This window comes from Physeter macrocephalus, chromosome 16, assembly GCF_002837175.3.
Source record: "Physeter macrocephalus isolate SW-GA chromosome 16, ASM283717v5, whole genome shotgun sequence".
Classification (NCBI taxonomy): Eukaryota; Metazoa; Chordata; class Mammalia; order Artiodactyla; family Physeteridae; genus Physeter; species Physeter macrocephalus.
Genome location: NC_041229.1, coordinates 15,961,965 through 15,988,088, shown reverse-complemented (window position 1 = coordinate 15,988,088; position 26,124 = coordinate 15,961,965).

The window sequence follows — 26,124 nt, the reverse complement described above, 5'->3', positions numbered from 1 at the left end:
CCTGGGGAGGGGCTCCGCAGACCACGAAGCGCCAGGTGCCCAGAGGAAGAGTCAGACCCCCACTCATGTCCCTCAGCCCTTGGCAGGCTTCGGAGCCCACCTTCCTGCGCTCAGCGCTCCTGGCCCAGCCCTTCCCTGCAGTGCGCCCCAACCCCAGGACGCAGGGCCCCCAAGTGAGCACAGGCAGGAGATGGGGCTGGGAGTAAACGAGGGAGCAGCCCCGACACACACTCCCTGACAGGCACCCCTTTAGTTCTGAGCCCGGCCCCCGTGCACTTACTAAAAGCTTGATAAACAGACATGTGAATTGATTGGCTAATAAATTGATTACTGTTGGAGAGCTTTCAGCCAGGGACTTCTCACCCCCTCCCCAGGTCCTGTAGTCGCCCCACAGAGCCACTCCTCTATGCAGCCTGGCCACCCGGTGGCCCTGAATTCGAGATCCAAGGGTAGGGAAGGGGTGGCGTGGGCACATCCTCCCAACGATGCAGGGCGATGCCAACTACGAGCCTCAATCCCGAGCCCCCTGCAGGCTCTGAGAACTCGGGCGGCAGGTGCCACCTCCTTGACTGTCCAGGCATCTGATTCACGTCCTCCGTCGGCCCCTCCCCTAAAAGGACAGAGGGCTTGTACAGAGCGCAGGTGACAAACCTCTTCAGATTCAGATAGAGAACCCAAACCCCAGAGCGCAAGGTCACAGCTGCCCAGGGACCAGATCTTCTGACTAAGACACCTGCCTTCCAGCAGAGGGCGGTGATCATCCCCACCCCAAGGAGGGCCAATCTGAGGGGAGAAGGTGAGGGCTTTGGGGAAGAGGAAGAGGACAATCGCTGGAATTTTCCATGTGCTCCTATCCCCAAGCTCCACTTTGGTTCTGCCCTTCCCCAGCGGATTTCTGTCCGTGCTGGGAAGAACAGAAGCCTCTTGGTGGGCAGTCACCCGCCTAGGGTCACCGTAGAATTTATTTTGCAAACCAGGGCTCTTTCAAGAGTGAAAGGGAGCACGATTAATTATTCACCGGGACCGCAGGTGCCAACCTGGACTCTCCCTAGCAAACGGGGGCGTGGGTCACCCTGACCGCGGTTGACACAAGGCCCCGCCCTCTCTCAGTCAAAGCACCTCTGATCATCTGGATGTGACCACTGTGTCCTCATCTGGTGGTCTCACCCGTGGGGATGAGGAGATCAGCCAGCGAGATGAGACCCGGGATGCTGCTTAGAGAAGTATGTGTTAGCTAAGGGGGAAAATAAAGAACTGAGCACCTGGTCACAGCACAGTCTGCATTTTCCAGTCATTACTTTGGGAGATACTTACCTGCCTACAGTGTGCCCAGCATAATGCTGTGTATTGGAGAAACACTGGTAATGAACACAGACAGTGACTCTGTCCTCATGGAGTTTACAGACCACTGTAAATATTGAACATTAATTACACATCACGTTCTAAACAAGGAAATACTAGTGATGTGGGAACATTCAGGGAATACAGAAGCCAAGCCTTTTCTAAGGGAGTCTTGATTGGTTCAAATCAATCCAGTGTGGAAGGTGACCACAAAGGAGCTATATGTGACTTTGAGCAATTAATATAACCTCTCTGAGCCTCAGTTTCCTCACTTGTAAAAGGAGAGTGATAACTACTTTACAGGTTTAATCTGAAAATAAAATTAGGTAATAAATGTGTGAAATTGTCTCCACAGTGTCTGGCACAAGATAGGTACTCAACAAACACTAATCCCCTTCTCTTTTATTTCTAAAGAAAATAATATCTGGCCTTTACTCCTGCCAAATATTCTCTCCTTCCCATTGTCTGCCTGGCAAACTCCTATTCATCCTTCAGTGCCCAGCACAGCAGCATGAAAGCCAGCAAAAAGTAGTAGTTAAACAAGTACAAGGTTTTTGACCCAGTGTTCCTGGATTTGAATTCTGATTCTGCCAATTGCTGTGTGATCTTGGATAAATCACTTAACTTCTCTGTACTTCAATATCCTCCTCTGTTTCACGGGATTATTATGAGGGTAAAACATGCATGATGCACTTAGACCATTATCCACTACTTAGTAGGTGCTCTATGAATTTTTTTAAGAATAAAATGGCCAGCTCAGATGTCATCGGGAAAATCTGATATGTTACTGAATTAAGCTGAGCTTGCGACACTGCTCTTAGCTGTAAATGATCCTACCCCTGGGCTCCCCTCCACACTGCCCAGGGTGGCCTGTGTGTCACAGGGCAGAGAGGGAAGGTCAGCAGATGAACTGTGAACTAAGTAGAGGAGCCAGGGCACAAGCTGACTTGGGGACCAGGAGTCTAGAACCAATCCAAACGCCAGGCCTAACTACCTTTCACTTCTACAAGTACACTTCTGGGGAGTTTAAAAACCGGACAGATTCTCCTCTCAAATGGTTTAGACACTGCTCTTTCAGAGATCATTTCTCAAGGTCATTGCAAACACGGGATCTGACGGCCTCTCCCTGCAGCCTTCCTCCCTCGGAACATAGTCCCACCAAGAGCCAACTCTAGCTTCAAGAATTCAAGATGTGTTCTGATCACTTCAGGCGCCCTACCACCCACCGCCAGCCCTCTATCCCCCCTGAGTCAGGCAGCAGCACAGCCACTGTCAGGAAATCCTATCCAGCCCTGGCGTGACATGTCAACAGCCCAAGACCTGGAGATAAAAGTTGTCACTGAACAAAGTTCATTTCCCCCTCCCTCTCCTTTCCGGAGGCTCGATAGGCATCAGTGTGCACACCAAGATGGCCCCCTCTCTCTCTTGCTGCTGCTGCTGCAATTCCTGCTTTTTTTGGGGCGGGGGGAGGGGGGAAACCCTCACAATGGATGATTACAAAGAAGCAGTTTATCACCTGTGCTTTTATGATTGCAGCAACTAAGGGGAAAAGATGTCCTTTCAGATAAGCATTTGAAGGAGGGGGGAGAAAGATTTTCAAAGCCTCCTTTGTTCTCCTGAAGAGCCATGCCATGGAGTTCTGGCAGGCAGCCCAGGAGAAAGGAGAATTTTAAAAACACAGTCTGAGCTGGCTTCCAAGCTGCTACACCATCCCTGTCATCAATTAGGGATGTTACTTAACAGGGGGTATGGACCATTGTCTCTTCCAGCCTGCTCTCCCTAATTGGATGTGGACTTGTGATGAATTCTCCTGAAAAGGGCTCTGTGTTTAGAGGTCCTCCCCTGGTCCTTGACACTCAAGTCCAGCTCGGGTTGGGCTGCCACAGGCCTCTGAGGCACATTGCTGGCAGGGAGATAAGAGAAGGACCTTTCTGAGACCCCTCAGTGCAGGCAGAGAGCACAGACCCAGAACTCAGAGAAGGGCAGGCTGCCAGTCCCTGCTGGGAACTGAGCGTGGGTAGCCAGGGAGGGGATGGGAGGTTGATTCCATGCCCCCTGCCAACTGCATCCCTGCCCAGCCGCAGCCCGAGGTTCTTCCACGGCAGACCCGGCTCCCAACCCATGTTCTGAAGGTGAGCCTCATCAGGGTGCAGAGCGCTTCGGGGCCTCAGTCGCCAAAGGGATGGATTGAGCTGCTAATCAATATTGTGCTCAAGAAGCCCATTTACTCTGAGTCACAGCCTCGCCGCTGCCAACGATCAAGAAACGACCATCTTCCCGAGCCAACTGAAACTCCAGTCTGCCGCGGTTTGCAATGGGAGAACTGCTGGGGTGAAATGGAACTGGGATCCCACGGTGCCCTGGACCACCCGGGCCTCTGGAGAAGACGGAGCCTGGAGCTCAGGGTGATTCCCCACTTTACCTTTGCAACCCCAAGTGTAGGGAGGAACATTTTCTTTACTCTCTACAGTATAGTTAGATCAAGCTAGAATGTTCCAGAAGACCTTACCAGAAGCTCAGGAGGAACAAAAGGGAATAAAACCCAAAGTAATACAAAACCAGATCATCTGGTTCAAGACCTACAATTGGCTCACGTTCATTGTGGAGACCTCACACAGTTGCCCCACACCAGGATGGACCCTGGCTTGGACCCTTGCCAGAAAACTGCCTTTCCCTCCCTCTTCCGGGATCCGGGAGGTCCATGTCCAGGGAAGTGAGACGAGATTTACCCTCTAACCTATCTTAGACTTGCCTTCTGATTTCTAGGTTCTTTCCCAGAACCGACCTCTCGCCTGGGTAATTAAGGCAGGGAATAGCCAGCAAATATCTCTAGGAAGAAGCACATCTCACACCTCAGCATCATAAGCATAGAGAAATGTAATCCCATAGCCTCTCCCATGAGCAAGAAACACAGAATTTAAAAGCAAAGGGCTGTTCTCCTAGTCTAAGTGGGCCTAGCCCACTTGAAGACTTGGTCTTCAGCCTAGGTTTCCTGCTCATTCTTTCAGTTCTCTATGGCAGTAAAGCCATGCCCTGCTTGGCTGGAGTCCTAATGCACCCCTGCCTAGATCTTGCCAACTCCCTGCCCTATGCATGGCTCTGGATGCAATTCCTTAGAACTCCTATTTGCCGGCTGGGTCCCTACATCGACCAGATGCATCATTTGTATCCACAATAAAACCTGACTTCCAGCACTGACAACTCCTTACCCCACCCTATAGCTGACCCCACTCTCTGACACCAACTTGAATAAAGGCGAAAATCATCCCAAGACTTCTTAGAACTTATGAATGGAGGGTCTAGTGGTCTTTTTACCAAGAACCATCCACATTGCTGAGTGAGATGATAACCATCAGGTCAACAGATGGAGAACTCTTCATTCTCCAGAATTCTCAAGAGAAGATGAGTCCCCCCAAGAAGTCTGGAAATGAACAGAACTGTTCTACTTGAGGCAGGAATTTGCTTGATACTCTGAAGATGGAAGAGAAAAAAAGAAAAGAAAGAGAAAGAGCTGGCAAGATGGCCAAAGGTTGAAAGTGACCCATCTCTTCAATCCCTGCCTCCTCTAACCTTCGTCAAGTCTACAAAAACTCAGCAAATCCCGGAAGTGATTAGACGGTATATGGACACCAGCCAAGGAGAGGATGCAGACAGGCCTGGAGGTGGAGCATCTGAGGCATGAAACACTAAGTGAAGGAGATCAAGAAATCACAGGTCCATCTCACAGGCCACAGATTTGAAGTTCTGGTCAACTTTAACAGACCTCTAAGGGTCAGGAGGTCCCAGCTCATAGCTTAAATTATAATTGTTATAGCCACCGTTTTACTGAGTACCTACTATGTGGCAAATTTTGCATAATTTGTTTTTTTAAGCCTATATAACCCTGTGAGTTAGGTACTATATCCATCGTAGTGATTAGGAAACTGAGGTTCAGAGTGGTTAAATAACTTCCCCAAGGGACTTCCCTGGTGGCACAGTGGTTAAGAATCTGCCTGCCAATGCAGGGGACATGGCTTTGAGCCCTGGTCCGGGAAGATCCCACATGCCGCGGAGCAACTAAGCCCATGCGCCACAACTATTGAGCCTGTGCTCTAGAGCTGGCATGCCACAACTACTGAAGCCCGCGCACCTAGAGCCCATGCTCCACAACAAGAGAAGCCACCGCAATGAGAAGCCCACACACCGCAACGAAGAGTAGCCCCCGCTCACTGCAACTAGAGAAAGCCCACACACAGCAACGAAGACCCAATGCAGCCAAATTAATTAATTAATTAAAAAAAATAACTTCCCCAAGATCATACATACATATTTTGTCAGAGCCAACCTTTTGGGCAGCTGAGTCTAAAATCCATGCTCTTCCCACTATGATGCGTTGGACTTCAGAAGTCTCCTGGTTCCCTTCCGTCTTCAGCTTGGTTTCTTCCCATTTTCCTTCAGTCTGCTCCTGACAGCCCAGCTTGAGTCTATGGTGAGATCAGCTCAGTTAGACCACAGTCAGCCACTTTACAAACGTTTCTCAAACTCTTAACCATTTGCCACGAATTGTGCAAGAGACTAAGGATTCCAACACAAGTACAACACAAACAATGACCAAGTGCTCGGTGCCATGATGGATACGAACCTATGGTACTATGGGACAGCACAAGGGGAACCCATGTTCTGCCTTGGGGCAAGTAGTGGAGAACAGGTCATTGGAGGTGCTGGGTGGTTCTTTGGCCAAAATGGACCACACGCAGTCTCCCGAAGCCAAACAGCTGAGCCTAGAGCTCTCTAGGGGCTATGTCTTTTTTTTTTTTTCACTTTATTCCTTTGCCAATCAGGAAAGAACAGAAAATGCAGAAGCCTTAACAGATGCAATCCTATGCTGAAGGAAAGGAAAAATCAAGCTAACATTTTCTGAGTATCTATGTGCCAGGTACCCCTTCAGTCCTCACAACTTCATTTTGCTGCAAGAATCACAGGGTAGTTAAATAACTTAACCTAGGGCGTTCAGCTGGAAAAGGCAGAGCTGGGCCTCAGACCCAGCCCCACCTCCTCCAAAGGCCATGAATGATCTTTGTCTCACCGCCTCTGGGCAGAAGCTGCTGGATGCCCACTTGAATCGACTGGTTGATTAAACGTGGGCCCAGCACGTGGCATGTGCTGCATGGGACTGTACCAACCTGCCCTTGCTGGACCCTCCCCACGTCAAGGGACCCAAAATAAGGAAATGTCTGAGGGTTTTTGGGACCCTGCTTGTCCGCGCTCTTCAGCCTCTTTGGCACCGAAGGGCTTCCCCCCAAGGCTGCCTTGATTCCCTCCATCTCCACCTGTCCCGCGCATCCGGGAAGCCTGAGCACCAGCCTCAGGAAAATGTCAGCCAGGCCTGGCCAAGCATATGCCTGTGTCATTGGCACCACAGGGAGCTCCAGCAGTCGGGAAGTGGAAGAAGCCGGTGCCAGGGGCGGGGCAGGTGGCATCTCATCGGCCCCGCCACTGCTCTGAGAACCCTCCAACCTACTCTTGGCTTCCTCTCGGATACAAGGGCTGCCCACGAACCTTCATCCCCCATGCCCATGGCAACCCACCGGCCCGCGGTGCCATGCCAACCCGCGAGCTGGCAGAGACACTACCGTGGCGAGATCCCCTCTGCCACCTGCCCGTTGTCATTCTTCATTGATCATCGCTGCCCTTGCACGCGGCTGCAGTCCCAGGCTCCAGGCTTCCAATCTGCTCTCTGGGAGGCTGCCAGAGGATGGGCAGGGCTCGGGGAGACCTCCCTTCCTCACTCCCACCAGCTCCTTGCCCAGGGCCTGGATGTTGGAACAAGAGCTGGGAACTCAGATGGTAATTGCTGCCATCTAATTATGCGTGCATATGATATTAGCCAAAAGCATTTGACGGTCTCCTGCAGGCTCGGGCAGATCAAATGAAGAGGCGCGCGGGTTTGAGGATGACTCCAGCAGGGTAATGGCTGACAAGACTGCCTGCTGCCGCTCAGGCGGCCACTGGCAGGCTGTCTCCTCCCATCAGACTCCTCACTCTTCACCTGAGGGAAGAGGAAAAGCTGGGGCCAGTGGGGGCTGGGGTCCTCCAAGGTGCGTGGCTCTTGGCCTTTCCCTAACCATGACCTGCCAGTCACAGTACTGAAGACCTTGAACTTCACCAGGAGAGAAGCAAAGGGTTTGTGTGTCCCCAGAAGGGCAACTAAGTCCTCATGGAGAATTCTGTTCATGTCCTAATAACCATGAAGGAGTCCCACGTACTTCTGAGACTACCATCTCTATCTCACCAGTTGATAATCCTTATCTAAAAGGAAACTTCAACCCATGTGGCACTTTTTTGCAATTAATTGGGAACTATTATTGCCTTGGTCTTGCCCAGTTTCCTGAAGGTTAGATACCCTAACCTTGGTTTTATTATCTTTCTGGAACCTAAGATACTTAGCACATGCTTTGTACACATTAGGGGCTCAAGACATGTTTCTTGAGCTCAATTGCACAGTTCTAGTCAGCTGTTCTCCGGTTATCTGCTATGACAGGTACCAGGCCAGACACTGGGAGACAGACATGAGCAACCCACAGTCCCTGCCCTAGAAAACTCTCATCTAACCCACTAAGAGTTAATTGTGAATGACAGCAGGAAGGGAAGAGAGGGAGCCTCAAGAAGGAAAAAGACAAGTGGGAGCTGAAGGCAGAGAGTGGAGTGAATCATCAGAGAAGGAAGAGTTTAGGCGACGTATCAGCAAGGACTTGCCGAGGATTTCAACAATCGCATCATCAATGTGCATTCACTGCACCCACTACGTATGAGGCGGGGGGTTCGCAGAGGGTCACTGATCTCAAGGAATGTACAAGGAAGTCGAGAGGACAGGACATGTCTGTACAAAGATAGCATTGCTTCCTATACTCATCACTTAAGAAGCAAGAGAATGGCATGGAGAAAGCCCTGGTGACCACAGCAGTCAGAGGGTCTCATGCGCTGCTGGGATTTGCCAGAGCAGAGCAGAGTCAGTCTCTGAGAGCAGGATGGGGAAGGCAGGATGGGGCAGGGAGCCAGCACTTACGTGCCCCTCGGGCGGGCCAGGTGCTGCGGAAGCTGACCCAGCTGAGGATAATGACATTTGAGGCTCAGTCTGGTGAACAAGCAGGTACCAAGGGACAGAGCTGTCTCCGTCTTGGACCAGGGTGAGAGTTTCAAGAAGATGTAGAGGCTCATGTTTAAGGACCGGCATTCAACTGAACCCTGGAATGAGGCTCGGTGGACACACAGGACAGAGCTCTCTCCTGCCAGAACTAGAATTCAGGTGCATAAACAATGTCATCAGAACTGGTACATGGCATCGAGGTGGGGCCAGCAAAGAGGATTGCGGAGGGTTCTCTCCTGGGTCCCTTTGGAGTAGCCCTGGACACAGGATTCCCTCTGGCCTGGACACAGGGTGAGGCTCCCTTCATGGGAAGGACCAGCACTCCAGCTGTGGGCAGGACCAGCTAGAGCAAGAGAGAAGGGCATTATTGGCAGAAGCATGGAGTTAGAAAAGACACAGAGGTAGAATTTTTGTATAGCATGCTTCTGGTCCAGTTGGGAAATATGTTCTACCGGAGCGCAATATTAAGATTAAAGAGTATTGCTTATTACATTGGGGAATACAGATAGGGGCTAGATTGTAGGGGGGAGTTGAATATCAGACAAAGGAGTTTGGGAATTTTTCTGGAGGAACTCTAGAGCTGAAGAGATATAGATACAGTGGAGGTGGAGGATTGCAACTAGGTAAGGTGACCCTTGGGATCTCACATTATCTATGGAACATCCAAAAAGAGAATAGCAAATCCTCTCATATGTTGCTCGTAACCAGGGGGAGAGTTCCAGGTAGGAAGCAAGGAAAGAGATTGACTCAGGTAGTGCGTGTGTGCGAGTGTGTGTGTGTGTGTGTGTGTGTGTGTGTGTGTGTAGGACTAGGTGCTGGACAAGCATAGCCATGCTTATGTTGTGCTCTTAGTGTTCACCCCACACCTGGCTTTGGGTCCAGGGCTCAGCTTTGGAATTAGACTTGGTATAAAGACAAGGCAACACCAGCTGCCAGTTCACACCTTTCCCTCCAGCAGCTTTCTTCTCTCTCCTTTCCCTCCTCTTCCCTCTCTCTCGGTCTCCAGACAGGATGCCTTCCCTACTTCCACCTCCTTCCCCAGCAATGTGACTTCCTTCCAGCCACAGGGAAGCAGGTGTGTCAGGTTGTGGATCACCACAGAAGGGTTGACACCTCATGGGTAATGAAGAGAGAAAATGTATCAGGGATGTTTAGGGGAGATGACAGCTGATCACAGAGACCTCCTCCTTGCCCAGATGTGTTTTGTCAACTGATCACTCAGCAGACCGGAGTTGGAGTTCAGTCAAGACCCCTGGGTGCTCCGGAGAGACGGGGACTCTTTTGATCCCAGATGTGCATAACTCTGGTCTTAGCCACACTCCCGCTTTTCCCGTGGTGGGGAGGAATGAAGAGGGAACAGACTCCCTTTGAAGCTCATCCTGGGACAGGGCAGAGCTTCCTTTCCCTGTAGAAAAATGAGAGCGGCAAGCTGTGATGTGCTTGGAAATCAAATCCCCTGAGAGCAGAGAAGATGCTCTGGCCAGGGGTACTGTGGCTTTTTGCATGGCCCTGACTTTCTCATGGCTCCTCCAGCCTGCGTTGACAACAACAACAGAGCCATGTGACCGTGAAAAGCCACCAAATCTCTCTGAACTTCAGCCTCATTATCTGCAAAACAGGCATGATTCTGTATTTTCTTAACTCTAAGATACCGTTGATTTTAAGACCCATCATTGTTTTATTTACCACTAAGAAAAACAAGTAAATGCTACCAATTAAACTATGACATGTCATCAATTGTAAGACCCATCCTGATGTCAGAGATGTTAAAGTGAGAAAAAATGTCAGTGTGAACATTTATGAAATAGGATAATAATGATTCTCACTGCAAGAGGTTTTAGAGAGGATCAAGTGAGCTGAGAAGCAGGGACATATTTTGTAAACTCTGAAGCCCAGTGACGGGCATGAAAAGATCCAAGATGGACCTGAGCTGTGTGCCCCTGGGAGCATTTCTTGGCCCCTCAAATTGGGTGGGCACATCCTTCATGGGTGGTCGTGAGGCTTACACACAAAGCATGTCACCCACTACCTGATCATTATTATAGTCTGCCCAGAATGGTTCTTTATCTGTGGAGGGGAGAGTAAAACCATCTCCTAGGGTTGTCACAAGGATCAAGAGATAACTGATGTAATGTATTCGTATAGTAGGATTTCAAAACCATTAGTTCCTTCTAATTCCTTTTCAGTGCTTATCACATTCTGCTACTTAGTATATTTACTTGTGTACTTATCTCTCTTGTTCTTTATGGTGAAAGGACTGTGATTTATGCTCATTTAGCAGAGGCAGGATGGAATTGTGGCAATAAAATGGGTTTTAGAGTCAGACAGAAAGACCTAGATTCAGATCCAGGCCCACTGCTTACTCACCAGTGGAGTGACCTTGGATAAATTGCTTCATTTTGTTAAGCCTCCATTTCCTCATCTAAAAATATCATCTCTAGAAATACTCCAGGGACTTCCCTGGTGGCGCAGTGGTTAAGAATCCGCGTGCCAATGCGGGGGACACGGGTTCGAGCCCTGGTCCGGGAAGATCCCACATGCCGCGGAGCAACCAAGCCTGTGCACCACAACTACTGAGCCTGCGCTCTAGAGCCTACGAGCCACAACTACTGAGCCCACGTGCTACAACTACTGAAGCCCAGGCGCCTAGAGCCGGTGCTCCGCAACAAGAGAAGCCACCGCAATGAGAAACCCGCGCACCACAATGAAGAGTAGCCCCCGCTCGCCGCAACTAGAGAAAGCCTGCACGCAGCAACGAAGACCCAACGTAGCCAAAAATAAATTTAAAAAATACTCCAGTGGAAGTGCCTGGCTCATGAAGCACGATTAGTAATATTCGTTGAGTGTGCGAATGAAGAGGCAAGAGAGAAGCTGCCCCAGTTGGCCTCCTTTCCAGTTGCTCATGCGAAAACCTGGTCACCCTCTTCTGCTCTCTAACCTCCTCACCTGATAAGTCACCAAGTTCTGGTCATGCTGTCTCCTTAATAGTTTATAATCTCTTTCTCCTTGTTGTCTTGCTGGTAATCTCTTAACCCAGGCCACCAGGCTTTCTAGTCTGAATTCCCGCAAGAGCCACTACAAGATCTTCTGTAGTAGATGCTGTTTGCTGCCTACCCAGAGTTGCCTTTCAGGCGTCCAGCTCTCTCCCACGTGGCGCAAAGGTAAGTCTGGATTCATCAGAGCCAATCATGGTAAATTCATTCCCCTTGTCAGTGATTCATTTAGGAAAGGGCAGGGGACCCAAACCTGGCCAGTGAGGAATAAGAGGACATCTGCTGGGGTCTTCAAGGAAGGGTTTCCTTGCTGATAAAGGGAGACATATAGGAAGAGACGTGTCCTCCTGTTCCACCGAAGGCTGTCCTGTCTGTGCAGGAAGCCATCTCCCATTGTGAGGGGTCACGGCCAACATGCTGAGGACCGCAGAGCAGGAAGATGGGAAGGACCTGGGTTCTCAATGGCAGGATGGAGCTGTCCATTGAGCCAAGCCTGGACACTCCCTGATGCCCTGTTGCTCTCCACGTGAGATGAATGTTTTCCAGAAGCCTTGGGAAACGAATACAAGTACACATTTTACAACAGTGTCAGAACCAGAGTTGGAACTTTATCAATATTTGTGGAAGGAAGGAAAGGGGGAAAGGGGAAAAGGAAAAAAATGAAACTGCCTTTTACCCCTTGCTCTCCTAGACAGTTGTCATGGGTTTTTAGGCTCTGCATATGGGAAGAGAAGATTCCTTCCATAGAGTGTTATAAACATGCACCTGATGCATTCTCTTGAAAGAGAAAGTGAGTGAAGCTGAAGAAATGTTTCCTTCCAATAACAAAATAACATGAGGCTATAAAGCTAGAGTATCCCAATGGCCTCATAAGCTTGGAGAGAGAATGAAACACTTTAAAAAAAAATTATAAGAGGCAGCCTTGTATAATTTCTCTTAAGTGTCTTCTGGTGACAATAGCCTACAAATAGACAGTGCATCTGGTGTGGGAACTGTCTTGGTGGAGAGGGTAAAGAATAGGGTGACGTTCACTGCACTCCTTTCCTTCCTCCCTTTTTTCCACAAATATTGATAAAGTTCCAACTCTGATACTACAGCTACGGGCTCTGGACCTTTCCAGATTTGTCCAGACTGTGGGGTGGGTAAGGCTGCATCAAAGAGCTGAGCACTGCACTGAGTGCCCTGGGAGGGTAGCTGCTGAGGCAGGGGGAAGGCAGAGGCTGGAGGGTGGGCTGACTGACCTGTGGGTGGCAGGCAAAGAACAATTCCCTACCCCGATGGCAATGGCGGTGAGGCAGTTGATGGTTCACTGCTGAGAGAGAGGGGAATTGTATTAGTTTCCTATCGCTGCTATAACAAATTACCACAAGTTTAGTGGCTTAAAACAGCACAGATTTGTTATCTTACAGTTCTGGAGGTCAGAAGTTCAAAATGGGTTTCACTGGGCTAAAACCAAGGTGTCAGCAGAGCTGCATTCCCTCCTGGAAGGTCTGGGGGAGAATCCATTCCGTGGCCTTTTGCAGCTTCTAGAAGCTGCCCACTTTCCTTAGCTCCTCCACTCTCAAAACCAGTAACATTGGGCCAAGTTTTTCTCAAGCTGCCATCTCTCTGGTTTGTCCCCTTTTGCTCTTTCTTCTACCTTTAAGAGCCCTGATGATTACATCGGACCCACTTGAATAATCCAGAAGAATCTCCCTATTCTCAGGTCAGCTAATTAGAAGCCTTAATTCCATGTGCAATTTTAATTCCCGTTTGCCATATTAAATGGTATGTTCACAGGTTCCAGGGATTAGAGTGTGGACATCTTCAGTGGAGGCTGGGGGACATTATTCTGCCTACTAGTCTGCCTTCTTATGCCCAAAGATACATGTCCATCCAACAAGCAAAACACAAATGCATTCACCCCACTTGTGGTACCAAACTCTACATTAGTCAGGGTTTAACCAGAGAAGCAGAACCAGTAGAAGGTGTATATTAAGAGATTTATTGCAAGGAATTGGCTTACAAGACTGTAGCGGCTGGCTAGGCAAGTCTGAAATGTGTAGGGCAGGCTGGAACTCTGGAGCATGGCCTGAAGCTGCTGCCCACGGGTGGACTGTCTTCCTCTCTAAGGGAATCCTCAGTTCTGCCTTTAAGTCCTGTCAGTGGATTGCATCAGGCCTGCCCAGATTATCTAAAATAACCTCCCCTACTTAAAATCACCTGATTATGTATTTTAATCACATCTACATTAGACCTTCACAGCAACACCTAGATTAGTGTTTGACTGAATCACTGGTGACTGTAGCCTAGCCAAGTTGGCACATGAAAGAGACCATCACACAGATGGAGGTGGCTCCCTAAGGACCCAGTCCTCTGCCTCGGTATAAACCTGTAATGGATGCTCAGTCCTGAGGATGGTCCTCTCTATGGAGTTAAATGGGCCCATTTAAAAAGCCCATTCTGCTTTTCTGCTCCACTGTTCCCAGAGATTAGAAGCTTCTAAGAACAAAAGCCAGGGTTTTGTGTTTATATATCTATATCTAGCAGGACCTAAGCTAGGGCTCCTTGTATAGGAGATACTCAGGCAATGCTGGTTGGAAGAATTTTATCTCTGTTGAATAAATGTATTCTCCCCTGTTCCTAACCTGTGAGCCCACTATGGAAGCTACAAATTTTACTGCATTTCCAGCTACTAATTCAGATGTTGGTGTAATACAGTGTCATATACGGCCAAGTGGCATTGGTGGGATAATGGGGAATCATCCTAGGAGTGGAACTGGTGTGGGTGATGGTGAAATACGAGTAGAGGAGGAGGCCATGGCATCTCTTTGTAGAGACATTCACAAGCAGAAAAGAACCCAGTCTGGCTGCATCAGAATGAATATTGACTTATCTAGAGACAAGTGTCCTCAGAATGGCCTGACAGCCTGGGAGTCTCTCGTTCCTGAGTGTTCAGATTTTGGGGAAATCCAGGATGCCTTTGGCATCAAGGACATAGAGAAGAGCATGATGGGCTGGCCCTTGGAAAACATTTTGTCTTAACCCCTTGTTTTATAGAAACTCAGAGACGGATAGTGATTTGCTCAAAGTCACACAGCCAGCCACAGGAAGACAGACCTGGAACTAGAGCCTGGGCTTGTGATTCTGATGCACTTTTCACTTCTCACCATGCCGTCGTGTCAACCTCGGTGATACCATGTACCAGGATACCCAGAACTCAATCTACGCATCTAGAAGGGTTAGGCATATTTCTCCAAAGTTCACTGATACATTCACTGGTGGAATATACAAAAATTGACTTAGAGATGGCTTTACCATCTTCCCCTTCAATGATTTCCAAAGGCATGTCCAATAATCATTCATTCATTTTTTTAAAATAAATTTATTCATTTTATTTTTTATTTATTTCATTTTTGGCTGCATTGGGTCTTTGTTGCTGCGTGCGGGCTTTTCTCTGGTTGCAGCAAGCGGGGGCTACTCTTCGTTGCAGTGTGACGGCTTCTCATTGCGGTGGCTTCCCTTGTTGCGGAGCACGGGCTCTAGAGCACAGGCTCAGTAGTTGTGTCGCACGGGAGGGCTTGAACCCGTGTCCCCTGCATTGGCAGGCGGATTCTTAACCACTGCGCCACCAGGGAAGCCCTAATCATTCACTCTAAATAAAAACAGTTTGTGACATAAGAAAAGTTCCTTGTCCATTCTCTTCAACCAAGTTACCTGCCTGAAGTCCATCCAATGCAGAAATTCTGAAGCCCTCACTATTTAACAGGATCATTGGTTACTTGTGATTGACAGGCTTGAGCCATCTCATGAAAACCAAGCCCAAGTAAAAGTGTTTACGTCACATGTATAGGGGTTCAGAACAGGCCTCCCCACAGTTAAGCCACTTTGGCAAGTGTATTATTTTGAGCTAAAGACAGTGAAGACCTTGTGGACTCAAAAGAAATTACTGCCCTTCTACTACCTAGAAGAATTTGAATTGGGGATTTTTCCCAGAAAAAGAGTTACTCTCACAGATAAATTTTATCTAGGTGGGTCCATCTTATGGCAAACATCTAATTACCCAACATCTGCTCTTCTTCTTGTACCCTGTGAACGACCCTCCCGTCTTTGAGGTCCGCAGGCCCCTCTCCCATTCCTTAGCTCAGGATGGCATATATACCTCATTTTACCTTTGTGTCTCTGAACCTCTCATGTATGTGGGGTTCCTGTACATACAAATTAGTATTAATTTCCTCATGCTAATCTGTCTCATGTCGTTTTAATTGTCTGACCAGCCAAAAGAACCAAAGAAGGGAAGGGGGAAAGGAAATTTTCCCCTTCCCCAAATATGTAACTGGATTATGAACAAGAACAATTCATGGATATAGTCATTACATTTTTGTTTCCCACTGTCCCTGTATGATTCATTCCATGGGGGCAGTTTTCCCTTCTCCTGTGATGATAATCTTGGTTCCAGGCATGTTCCATAGCTGGGTGGCCATGGTGGGCAGAGTCCTAAGATGATCTCCAAGACTGCAGCCCACTGGTGCACACATTCTGTAAAATTCCCTCCCCTTGAGTGTGGGCAGGACATGTGAATATGCTGGGATAGTTACTCCTGTAAGTATGTCACACTACATAAGGCTCCTTCATAGCAGACTGAATGGAGACTCTCCTGCTAGGAGCCAAGGACCCAGGCTGACTGTCAGCAAGAAAATGGGGATCTCAGTCCTACAACCACAAGGAACTGAATTCTGCCAACACTTTGGAAGAGGCTCCCAAGCTTTAGATGAGAACACAACAGCAGACCCCTTAATTTCAGCCTTGTGAGACCCCGAGCAGAGAACCCGTGCCCAGGCTCCTCACCTATGGAAACTGTGAGATAATAAATGCATATTGTTTTAAGCCACTAAGTTTGTGGTAATGCATTACACAGCATTAGTAGAAAACTAATAAAGTAACTTTCTAGCATTCTATCAAAGCATGAAGAGAAAATAGTATTTATATAGTACAGTGAGATAAACGGGCAAAGGTACCCAAAGCTGGGGGCACTGCCCTGGGGCTCGAACATGCCCCAGGCCCCAGTCAGCCACTCTGAAAGATGAGGGGCTCCATGTCTACTCCCACCTGTCAAGAAGCTCTGAAATAGAAGGTCCCACTTGCAGTTTGAGCTGTGAATACAATCTCCGTTGAGATGTTTTGAAACAGGAGGGAAGGGGGCAGGGCACAGCCTTTAAAAGAATGACATAGCCCGAGGACACAACATAAACTGATTAGAACCAAAGAGTTCCAAGATGGTGGACTTCCACTAGACCTTAAGTCTCAGTATACGCTCACTGTAACACATCAGCACACTAAATGACACACCCACAGGTGCCATGACAGTTCCAAGGCCGACCATAAAGGACAAAAAGTAGGTGGTGGCCCAATTTCTGGAAATCCCCACCCCTTCCCCCCAATAGATGGAATACTCCTCCCACTCATTAGCCTATGAAATTACCCACCCTTATAAAAACTGACAACCCCGTACCCTGGTGCCGCTCTCACCTTCTGAGATGGCCCACACTCTGTCTGTGGAGTATGTTTCTCTCTAAATAAATCCACTTCTTACCTATCACTTTGTCTCTCACTGAATTCTTTCCACAATGAGACATCAAGAATCTGAGCTTCATTAAATCCTGAGACCGGGTGTGCGATCTCAATTAAAAGACCATGGGTTCAAGTCCCAATCTAGGTTTTGGCTGGGTTTGAGTCCTAGAGCATGGATTCAAGTCCCAATCTGAGATGCACGGTTTCAGTTTGAACATTTGGCAATAATAATTTGATTTGGTGTTGAAATCGAGCAGGACCCTGTGGGCCCCTCCTGGATACACAAGGCCCCCTGTGTCCCCTGTTTCTTGTCTTGTAGAAAAAGGCTTTAGTCTCCAAGGCCTTCCCTCAGTTACAAAGAGCAGACTCAAGCAGTTACTAATTAGGGAAGTGAGGGAATGCAGAAACAAAGGAAAAGCAATTAAGAAAGGTAAGTAATGTTAACAGTTCAGCAATAAAACAGAATCCTAGTTCCTCCTCAAGGAATATATGTAACAATCTAATGCATATCTTTTGAGTTGTTCTGCAGAAACAAAGATCCCCACCCAGGTGGAGGATGCTGACCACAAGCTCTAAACCCCAGAGTCATAGGAACCAGAATATTGATTAAGATTCCTGAAACACCACGCTGTTACCTCACCACCAGCCAATTAGAAGAAAGTCCACAAACTGCAACCTTCACCCCAACCATTGCCTTTTAAACCCTCCCCTAAAAGCCACTGGGGAGCTTGGGTCTTCTGAGCCTGAGCTGCTCATTCTCCCTGCCTGGTGCCTGCAATAAACACTGTACTTTCCTTTACCACAACCTGGTATCAGTAGACTGGTTTGCTGTGCAGCAAGTAGACCCAAGTTAGGTTCGGTAAGAGTGTCACATTTTTCTCCCACTCCAGCAGTATCCTGCTGCCTCTGGAATGCTTACATTGGAAAAGGGAAGCAAGACTCTCTGCTGTGGTCCAGCAATGGCATCCCCTTGTCAGTGACCCTGACTCCACATCCTTCTCATCCTAATCAGAACGCTTCTTCCAGGCTGCTGGCCCTGATGGCCACCGACAGGCCCTTCTTAGGAGTGCCCACCTGATACTGGAGCGTAAGGATTCTGGGAGTCTGGGGGCCCTTCAGGCCTAAACATCTTCAACCTCTGTTCCCACACTGCTGAGGTGTGGTTCTGGGGAATGCAAGCTTCACTCAGGCTGGTCAGGCAATGACCCCTCTCCTTGAGGCCCCTCAGGCCTGTCTGGGCTCCAGTCAACATCGCAGCCTGGGCCCAGTGGATGGAGTGCTAAGCCCCTTCCCAGGGACCCACCGGTTTCAGTTTAAACTTTAATCGAGTTCCTTCCAATTCTCCCTCCACTCCACCTCACCCCCTGGTTGAAATCTTATCTCTTTTGGGGCTGAGAAAGAGACTGTTATTCTCCACAGTCTGGTTTATGATATAAAATCTGTGCTCTGAGCCCTCTGGCTTTGGCTTTTGATATTTAAAGCCAAGCTTTTGAAATTCAAAAATACCCTTTTTTCTCTCAAGCACCTTGCCCTTAGAATTGAAATCCATGGCTCTCAATACCATTGCCTCTACAATAGATTTACAAAAGGCTACTTAAGAGCTCAAAAGCCAGGAAAGGGACTCTTTGTTCTCTCTGTATGGTCCCTACCCTAAGAGCAATGCAGAGAAGGTGCTGCTGCCACTGGAACAGTGAGGCGGAGAAGTGAGGGGGTTAAAGAATTGGAAAGGCACCAGTTTAATATCAAATTTTGACTGTGAGGCATTTATAAAACGCTGAGGTGTGATTCCCCAAGGCTTAGCTAGGTGTGGTTTTCATGACTCATTCCAGCAAAAGTACTAATAAAAGCAAGAAATAGTGCCTTTATAAATATTGACACCAATCGTTGACAGGTAAATTTATTGTGTTCATTTATGAGCATTTGTTAACTAACTTTTTGGAAATAATCTTAGAATTTATACAATGTTCAATTTCAAATACACCACTTATTTTATACTTGAAAGGGTACATTAAAATATTTATAAGAATCCACACATATATGGTCAACTAATTTTTGACAAAGGTGCAAAGGCACTCCAGTGGAAAAAGGGTGGTCTTTTCAACAAATGGTGCTGGGACAATTGGCTATTCATATTTTAAAATATTAACTTCTATTCATATATCCACCATTTACAAAAATTTACTCAAAATGAATCCTAGTCCTAAATGTAAAACCTAAAACAACAAAACTTCTGGAAGAAAATATAAGAGTAAATCTTTGTGAACTTAGAGTAGGCAAAGACTTTTTTTTGACCCATCAAAAACACCATTCATTAAAAAAAAAATTGATAATTTGAACTTCATCAAAATTAAAAATTTCTGCTCTTCAAAAGATACTGTTGAATGAAAAGAGAAGCCAAGGACAGGGAGAAAATCTTAGAATATGTCTTATAAAGGACTTGGATCCAGGGTGAATAAGGAGCTTTAAAAATTCAATAATAATACAAACAACACAATTTTTCCAAATGAGCAAAAGATTTGAAGACATTTCACCAAAGGAGATGTATGGATGAGCACATGAAAAGATGCTCAACATCTGTAGTCATTATGGAAATTTAAATTAAAACCACAATGAGATACCACTAACAGAATGATTAACATGAAAAAGGCTGACCTGATAAAGTATTGGTAGGGAACTCTCATACATTTTTGCTGGGAATGTAAAATGGTACAACCACTTGGGAAAATAGTTTGACAATTTCTTAAAAAGTTATACATACACCTACCATATGGCCCAGCCATTTCTCTTTTAGGTATTTGCCCAAGAGACATGAAAGCAGATTCCATACAAAGACTCTTACATGAATGTCCAGAGCAGTTTATTTGTACTAGCCTCAAACTGGAAACAACCCAAATGTCCATCATCTGGGGAATGAATAAACAAACTGTGTATATCCATACAATGGAATACTACTCAGTAATAAAAATGAATGAACTATTGACACCCTGGATGAATCTTATATTGAGTGAAAGACACTAGACAAAAAAGAATACATACTGCATGATTCCATTTATATACAATTATAAAAATGCAGACTGATCTCTAATGATAGAAAGCAGATCCATGGCTTGCCTGTAGGGAGAATGGGCAAGAAGGGATAGAGGAGGACAGACAGGGGCAGGAGGAATGGATCACAAAGGGGCATAAGAAAATCGGGGTCGGGGGGATGGATATGTTTATCATGCTAATTATGGTGATGATTTCACAGGTAGATAGATATGTCAAAACTTACCAAATTGGACATTCTAAATATGTGCAGTTTCTTACATGTTGTTATACCTCAATAAAGCTGTGAAAAAGATATGTGTGTAAAAGCAACGTGTGTTTCTGGGTCTGTCATTGTTAGAAATGACAGACTTCCAACAATTAGGGACAGAATTCTAAGAAAATTCATGCATACCTTCCAAAACCTAAACTTAGTCACATCCAGCTACATATGGATCTCAAAGATTCCCTTGTTAACCTCATTAAACGTTGTACACAAAATGGACATTTTTTACATGTGCTTACAATAAAATAGATAACTAATTTTTATTTTATTTTAATTAATTAATTAATTAATTATATTTTTGGCTGCGTTGGGCCTTCATTGCTGCACGTGGGCTTTCTCTACTTGTGACAAGAGGGGGCTACTCTTTGTTGTGGTGCATGGGCTTCTCATTGCGGTGGCTTCTCTTGTTGCAGAGCACGGGCTCTAGGCACGCAGGCTTCACTAGTTGTGGCTCACGGGGTCTAGAACACAGGCTCAGTAGTTGTGGCACACGGGCTTAGTTGCTCCGCGGCATGTGGGATCTTCCCGGACCAGGGCTCGAACCCGTGTCCCCTGCACTGGCAGGCGGATTCTTAACCACTGCGTCACCAGGGAAGTCCCTAATTTTTAAATGTTAATAGCTTGTCAATAACTGAAACCAAGCAGGACACTGCGGGGCCCTCCTGGGTATGAATCCTTTCCACTTCTTCCATTTCTTGTTTGTAGGAAAAAGGCTTCAGCCTCCTAGATCTTCCTGAATACCAAAGGGCAGATTCACCCTGTTACCTCACTACCAGCCAATCAGAAGAAAGTCACACACGCAGCAGCATTTTGCATTGTCAACACATGTGTCTCCTCAGACAATTCATTTCCAAGTGTTAGACAAGAGTCCACTCTTGGGCCCTGGAAGGGGTCCCTCTTCTGGTAACACAGCTACAGGAGGGGAGAGTGATCAAGAAGAAAAACTGTACTGAGAAAGGCCAGGATGGGGAGAGGAAGGGAAGGCGAGAGTGGGTTATTGAGCCCCACATAGCCTGTAGGCACACCACTCCTAACAAGCTGTCTATGTGCAGGTGCTTCACTTGTTATCTCAGTTCATCCTTAAAATCCTACAAGTTAAGTACTACTGTTAAGCTCCTTAAAAGGTGAGGAGACTGGCATCTGGTAGAAAATGTGAATAACTTGCCTTAGGTTAGAAACCATAACAGCTGGAGGAGTTTCCAACTGTATTAGTTTCCTAATGTTGCTTGGTGCCTGTACCAATTGAGTGGCTTGAAACAAAACAAATTTATTCTTTCACAGTTCTAGAGGTCAGAAGTTCAAAATGAGTCTTATGGGGCTAAAATCAAGGTGGAGACTATGTTCCTTGTGGAGGTTCCAGGGGAGAATCTCTTCCTTGTCTCTTTAAGCTTCTCAAGGCTGCCATCATTCCTTGGCTTGTGGCTGCATCACTCCAATTTCTGCTTTCATCATGCATGGCCTTCTCCTCCCTTTGACTCCCTGTTATGAGGACCTACCTCCCTCTTATGAGGACCCTTGTGACTACATCGAGCTCTTAAAAACAAGAAACAACAGGCACAAAATACAGTCATTGGCCCCCATGACAGCAAACCAAGACTTAATTGCACTTTCAACCTCTCCTAGGAATGTGGTCTTTAAACAGACAACCTGAAATTTCCTGATCAGCACTAGCAAAGCGATCTGCATAATAAGACCCCTGTCATTCCCTTCGCCTCAAAAGAAGATGATCTGGCTGCAAACAATTCTTTCTTTTCTCTTGCTAAAAACTTCCTTGCCCTACCCTCCTTCTGCCTATAAAAATCTTCCATTTTGTACACATCCTCAGAGTATCACCCTACTACTTGCTAGATGAGATGCTACCTGATTCATAACTTGCTTAATAAAGCCAATTAGACCTTCAAATTTACTCTGTTGAATTTTGTTTTATTTTATTTTATTTATTTTTGGCTGCATCAGGTTTTAGTTGCAGCACACAGGATCTTTGATGTGGCACGCAGGCTCTTCATTGCGGCGTGTGGGCTTCACTCTAGTTGTGGCGTGCAGGCTCCAGAGCACGTAGGCTCTGTAGTTTGTGGCACTCGGGCTCTGTAGTTGAGGCGCACAGGCTCAGCAGTTGTGGCACGCGGGCTTAGTTGCCCTGCGGCATGTGGGATCTTAGTTTCCTGATCAGGGATCGAACCTGAGTCCCCTGCATTAGAAGGCGGATTCTTAACCACTGGTCCACCAGGGAAGTCCCTTAAATTTTATTTTTTTTTAACAGAGCCCACCTGGATAATCCAGGGTAATCTCCCCACCTCAAAGGCTTGATTTAATCACAGTTGCAAAGTCCCTTTTACCATGTGTGGTAAGATAGTCATGGGTTCTAAGGATTAGGACACAGACATCTTCGGGAGCATTGTCTGTCTACCACACCAGCCCTGGTTGATATGACTCCCTCAATCAAGAGGGAAGGCCCTTGCTGACCAGTCCCCAGTCCCCCTTCCCCATCCCACCTTCTCTCACTCCCTCCCCACAGTTGGCACTGCAGCCAGAGCTCACAACCTGGAAGCTTGTGGCATTTGGGTACCATGTTCAGCCCTATGCTGGGTTTGTGTAAGCTTTTCAGGATGGAATCATGTCTCTTTCATCTGGGTAGCCCCTATAGCCCGCAACACGGAGCCCTGCACACAGGGAGACTTTGTATTTATTCAGCACCTGAGTGGTTCAGTGGAGGGATGAGACAAAAACATCAACTTTGTCTCCAACCACAAATGAAACAAAGACACATACATTTGCCACCATAGAGAGGTTGTGTTTACTCTGCAGTGCAGTCCTGAGGGCTCATACCACTCTAAGGGTATGTCGAAATCCTAACCCCCAATGTTATAGCATTTGGAGGTGGGGTCTTTGAGAGGGAATTAGGTCATGAGGGTGAAGGCCTCATGAATGGGATTTGTGTCCTTATAAAAGAGACCCCAGAGGGCTCCCTGACCCCTTCTGCCACATGAGAACACAGCAAGAAAACAGCCATCTATGAACCAGGAAGTAGGCTCTCGCTGTAACAGGGAAGAGCCAAATCTGGCTACATGTTGCATCTGTTTCTCTTACTTTAACCTTTGCTCTCCGCTGCTCTTGTTCACTAAAACGATACTATCTATACATAATGGCCTGCCTCGGGGAACACTGCCCCTCTGCCTGAATGTTAAACCGAACTGCCTTTGTTCAGACAAACATCCGGACCCTGTCCACCTGTGGGTGGCTATAAGAAAGAAGAAATTAACACATCCCCTTCCCGAGACTGGCCATGCCAGGAGATATTTGCAAAACTTATGGCCTTTTTACTTTACTTCCTCATCTCCTCCCCCTCTCTGTGCTATAAAAGAAACTGGCATCCAAACCCCGATAAGATTGTTATTTTGAGACTCTAGTCCGCCATCTTCTCCGTCTGCCGGCTTTCCGAATAAAGTCGTCTTCCTTGTCTCAACACCTCGTCTCTGATTTAGTGGCCTGTCCTGTGGCTCAAGTGAGATTGGACTTGGTAACATTGCCAGACACCAAATCTTCCAGCATCTTCACCTTGGACTTCCCAGCCTCCAGAACTTTGAGAAATAAATGTTTGCTGTTTAAGCCACCCAGTCTATGGTATTTTTGTTATAGCATAGCAAACAGAGCTAACCACGCCACACAGAGCTAACACCTTTTATTTTACCTACGAGGGCCCCAAAGCTCAAGGAAGGAAAGGTCCCAGGCGTTAGAGGCTCCACCAACAATTTCATCAACCAACATTTTTTGACACAGTGGGCAAAAGGCACTGAGTTAGGTACTGGTTCATCTACTCCAATCCCTGCACACACAGGTGCAGACGTGTGTGTGTGTGTGTGTGTGTGTGTGTGTGTGTGTGTGTGTGTGCTGCAGCCCCTACGGGATTGGAAATAGAGGTGGCTCAGTATTCTTCAAGGCAGCCCTGCATTTCCATTTCTGGTTGATTAAATCCATTTCTTTGTTTATCTACCTCCTCTGGGGAAAAAGGTTTGAGGCCAGAGATTTACCCTTTAACTTAAACTATAAGGCAATGACTCTTAAACAAAAATACTCCAGAGTTCCTCCAAAGAATGTGTGAGTTTGGGGAGCCAAGGAGTTTGGAATTGTTCTGGCCAAGAGTTTGGCACTTGCCTAAGTGGTGATGCTTCGTGTCCCCAGGATGGAGTAGAGAAGAGAAATGGATAAGAAAGAGGGAAAAGAAAGTGAGACGCTCTTAGATAACCTTCCACCTCTTCATTAGTCAGAATCTCACATGTAGTTTGGAATATTGTAAATTTCCACCCTCACTCACCCTCCACCTAATAGAACGTTAGAAATATATGCTAATAGCAAACAAAGATGTCTTTTACCATCTCAGGGGTTTGGGACTCCATAGCATCTTTCTCTTGAGATGTTTTGACAGTAGCTGCTGCCCTGTGGACCTGCAGCAGCGTTCATACAATAAACAACAGACCACGACCACATGGGTAGGCAGGTGGAGTACTGAACAAATCTAGGGGGGCACCATTCACACTGTCATCATGCAGAGCTGTACATTCACTGTGACAGTTTTCCAGCAGATGGCACTGACGTGTCTTGAGGAAGGAGCCCTTGTTTATAGGAGCTGAGGGCAGTGCTGCGATACCCAGAATGTCTGGTTCACCTATGTGACCTTGGGTTCTCTTCTTTAGAGAAACGGTGCTGGGAATACAAAGCTGGTCAGAGGGCTAAACCATCCCCACCTGTGTCCATGTGACATGTCCTCGGTTGGGGATAGAAAAGTGACCTGGGTCTGATGAAGGCAAACTGAGCAGCTGAGGGGAGTCTAACCTCCATCCTGGTCCCTGACCACATCTGGTGTGGAGTAAAGGGTACGGAATGAATGTCTTTCTCACTGCTATGTCCCCAGAACCCAGCCTAGTGCCCGACTCAGAAAGAGTGCACAGTACCAGTTAGTTGAGGGAATGAATGAATGAATGAATGAATGAAAGAACTCTTTCCAGCCACCTGTGGAGTACCTGGGTGAGTGTGTGCTTCCCTATCACCTGGTGCATTCTCTCCCTTGAGTCCTCAGAGAGAGACAACAAAAGCAATGCCCAGGGACCTCTCTGAAGGAAGGCAGAAACTGCCAAAATGAATTCACTTAAAAGACCCCTCACCAGGAGGCAGCCCCTGGAGAGCCCGCTTTCTGGGGGAGCAAATCTCCTCCTTCATCACCATATGCTGCACTCGCTTCTATAGCTCACTCTGTCCAGCGGTCTGTCCAGCTCTCGGCAAAGCCGATTTGCCCAACTCACTTGCAAGTCTGAGAGGTAATCACTGGCTTCCTCCAGTGTTAATATTCCAACAGAACTTCCCAGAGCCAGGCTGGAGCCCCAGCTGGTTTGGCTGGGTGTGGCCCTGCCTCTCTCCTCCCACACTGCCCAGGCTCTGCACGAGAAATCCACAGATAAGGCAGAAATAGAAACCAGGTGAAAGTCTGGGCTGGGGCCAAGAGACTCCTGCTGGGAATTGCCGAGGGCAGACTGGCCCCGGAACAGTCAGCTCACTGGCCTTAGGGAGAAAGGCTGGGGGACCCCAGGGTCAGGCTTCAGGTGCAGAGGGCTCCATCCTACTCTACTTGACTCCCTAACAAGTCAAAATTCAGATTGGTGAGATCTGAAAATGGAAGAAGAATTACAGGAGAGGAGGATGGGGGAGCCAGATTCCCAAGAGTCTTCCTTGTTTACCAGGCATGGTGTCTGCAATTGTCCTGGGGGTGGGGTGTCGTCTGCAGGGAGCAGCAACACGGTTTGGGGGAATTT